We start from the raw sequence: 3,177 nt of genomic DNA, 5'->3' as shown, positions 1-3,177 counted from the left end.
TTTTCATCAGAAAACAATTAGTCACCACCTCGAGCTAATGGCCGGATACAGTTCAGCAGTCAGCAGATGTGAGCTGAAATAATGAGGAGATGTACAACCCCCCAGAACTGCCTGGAGACTTACCAGCTCACAGAGCCCATTCACATCCATATCCTTGCTAATCCCCAGCAAAGCCCCTGAAAGCAGGCCGGGCAGGTGCTCTCACCTGTGTTGTGGATGAAGAAGCAGGCCCGGAGCTTCAGCTACCGCCCAAGTTCAAGCAGCTGGCGTCTGACACAGCTGGGCCTCTTCACTCCTGCTTCCATTCTCTGCCTGCACCCCGCCAACCACTTCTCACTCTGTTCTGGTCCCTCTCTCTGGGTCCCAGCTCTGCAGAGCAGGGCTCAGCCATGGGGTGCCGAGTGGATGTCGGCTCCCTCCCCAGCTCAGATGGCCAGCTCATCTGCTTCTGTAGCACACAGACCCCCCTCCCAGAGCCCTCCCCTCTACGGGAGCTGACTCTTGTGAGTACCGCTGACACTAACGCACAGACCAAATGCGAAAAGGAAAGTAGTTTTCTTCCAGGTTTGCTGTTTTCCATCTGAATCTTGGACCCCTGAAGCCATTTAAAAATTGGGAGGCAAGACGCATAAATCAGGACAAGATTTAGAAATCTCAGTGCAAGATTTAGAAAGCTCAAGACAAACTAGTAGTGTTGTCACTGTCCTTGGTGGGGGCGTGGGCGTTACGGGCACCTGCGGTCGTGTCTTCACCAGTCTCTGTGGGGCTGGGTCTAGCACGGCCTGCTTCCCACCAGGTTCCTCCCGAGGTGGCAGGATGAGTGTTCCCGACTTTGGTAATCAGCCTTTTTCAGCACATGGGAGTTTGCTGGTTTCTAGCTGTGCCAGAAAGTCTGGCTTCCAATCTGAGAAGAGCCCAGGTGGATGAAAAAAATCTATTAGGCTCCCATTGCCAGGGTCAGTGTGCCCCACGGTGGTAACACAGAGGGAGAGAGAGACCTGTGGCCGTTATTGACGTTAGCAGTTTTAGCCTAGGTCACACCAGACGGGGCCCAACCACCTGCTGTGAGACCTCCAGCGCTTTCCCGTGCTGCCTCTGGTACCCATCAGAGCTTGGAGGGAGTGCCCCTTCCCAGAAGTCATCATTAAAACATGATCTACTTACAAAGAGTTTTAATGGGCACGTCATTACATAGATCCAAGAACACAGTGTTTCAAATTACGACCCAGAAACCACACTGATGGTGGTGAGGCCCAGCCCTGAGGTCCCGTCCCAACACTGTTTCCTGAACTTTAGTGGAACCACTCAGGGCAGGTGCTGTTCAGATAAAGCCGGGCCAGCGTGCACCTTTGGGAAAGGCACGGAGTTAGGCTTGGAGAAGGGAAACGGAGGGCGCCGGAGCCTGTGTCGCCCAGGAGCCGTTAAAATCTGCAAAGCCGGGTGCAAACATCTAAGAAGTTAAAGCCCAATACAAATTTTAGGAAGCTCCAGCTGAGACTAGTACGGTTGTCACTGTTCTTGGGCAGGTTACATAGCCTGTCTGCTCTTCATTTCCTCATCTCCAAGGTGGGAACAAAATTGTACTCACCTCGTGAAACTTTGCAAGGGTCCAATGAGAGAGTGCCTATAAAGTGCTTATCCCAGAACCTGGCACTCTGTCTGCCGTTATTGTTGTCATTGTGATCAAATGTACCAGCAGGCCCAGGAAGGCATCGTTTGGAGGAGGTGGGATTTGAATGATAGGATCTCAGCATCCATAGGTCTCACCTGACACTTGGGCCGTAACGGTGGGTTGAGTGGGATGGATGTTGGGCAGAGGGAGGGCGGAGGAAAAGCGTGGAGGCAGGCACCGTGGGTGTGGCTGGGGAGGAGGTGTGTCTAGGTGACAGGAGGAGGTGGGCCACGGTGGGAGAGGGGACCGGGGATGTGGGCTCAGGGTGCCAGGTGGAGGGGTGGGGTCTTGATTGGTAAGGGGGCCACGATCAGGACAATGTTCTAGGACTAGGGACTGGGAGGTGGCAGGCTGGGAAGCCTAGACTGGGGAAAGGAGGCACTTCTGGGGCTTCTGGTGAGAACTGTCTGCCAGCTGCCGTGAGGGATGGACGTGTGCCACAGAAACAGCCCAGACAGTGAGGACAGAGAAGAAGAGGGTCGAGAGGACAAAGCATGCCGGACTTGGTGACCAGAAGAAAGTTGGTGCCTTTATAGGCAGGGGCATTGAGGGGAGGGAATGTCGGGGGAAGAGGAGTCCATCTTGGGATGTGCTGAGGGGAAGGGGTTTGCAGTCTTTACCTGGAGATACCGGGAGGCAGGGATGGAGCCCAGGGGAGAGGGCAGGGCTGGACGCCTGGGTGAAGGAGTCGCTGGCTTGGGAATGTCAGGTGGGTTCTTGGAGGAGTGAGGGTCTCAGAGAGGGGAAGGAGGAGGTAAGGGTCCCGAGGAGCACCTGTGTGGAGGGGAAAGGCTTGGCGAGGAGAGGCAGCCAAGGAGACCAACATGGAGCTGTCGGGGAAGGAGGAGAAGGGCCAGGATTTCCCCTGCAGCCCTCGGAGCGTGTGCGGTACCAGGTAGACTCTGGGATGTTGTCAGCCCCAATGGCTCTGTTACAAAGGGGACACATTTAGTGACAAGTGTTGTCCTCACCAGAGGCAAAAATCACCTTGGAGGCTAAGGGGACGGTCCTGGTGGAGAAGTGTGACCCACCACTTTGCTGGACATTGCTCCTGGGCTGGCCGGTTCTCTCAGTGCCTTCCTCAGATGTCTCCCTCCCTGTGCCTGGGGGCAGCTCAGGGCTGAGACCCCGGCCTGGCCCAGGCAGCGTGTGAGCCAGGGGCTGTGCCTGACCCAGGGTCTGCACGGCACTGTCTCCATACCGAGGTGTATTTAATGCCACTCAACTGTACACTTAAAAATGCTTAAAACGGTAACTTTTAAGTTATACATATTTTACCACAATTTCCAAAAAAAAAAAAAAGAATGAATTCCAAGTTTCATTTATTCAAAAATTAATTTTTTTTAATTTTTATTTATTTATGGCTGTGTTGGGTCTTCGTTTCTGTGCGAGGGCTTTCTCTAGTTGCAGCAAGTGGGGGCCACTCTTCATCGCGGTGCGCAGGCCTCTCACTATCGCAGCCTCTCTTGTTGCGGAGCACAGGCTCCAGACACGCAGGCTCAGTA

Source organism: Neophocaena asiaeorientalis, unplaced genomic scaffold (genome assembly GCF_003031525.2).
Source record: "Neophocaena asiaeorientalis asiaeorientalis breed wild unplaced genomic scaffold, Neophocaena_asiaeorientalis_V1.1 scaffold129, whole genome shotgun sequence".
In the NCBI taxonomy this organism is placed as follows: Eukaryota; Metazoa; Chordata; class Mammalia; order Artiodactyla; family Phocoenidae; genus Neophocaena; species Neophocaena asiaeorientalis.
The sequence above is the reverse complement of the archived record's forward strand: the minus strand, read 5'-3'. Positions refer to the sequence as shown.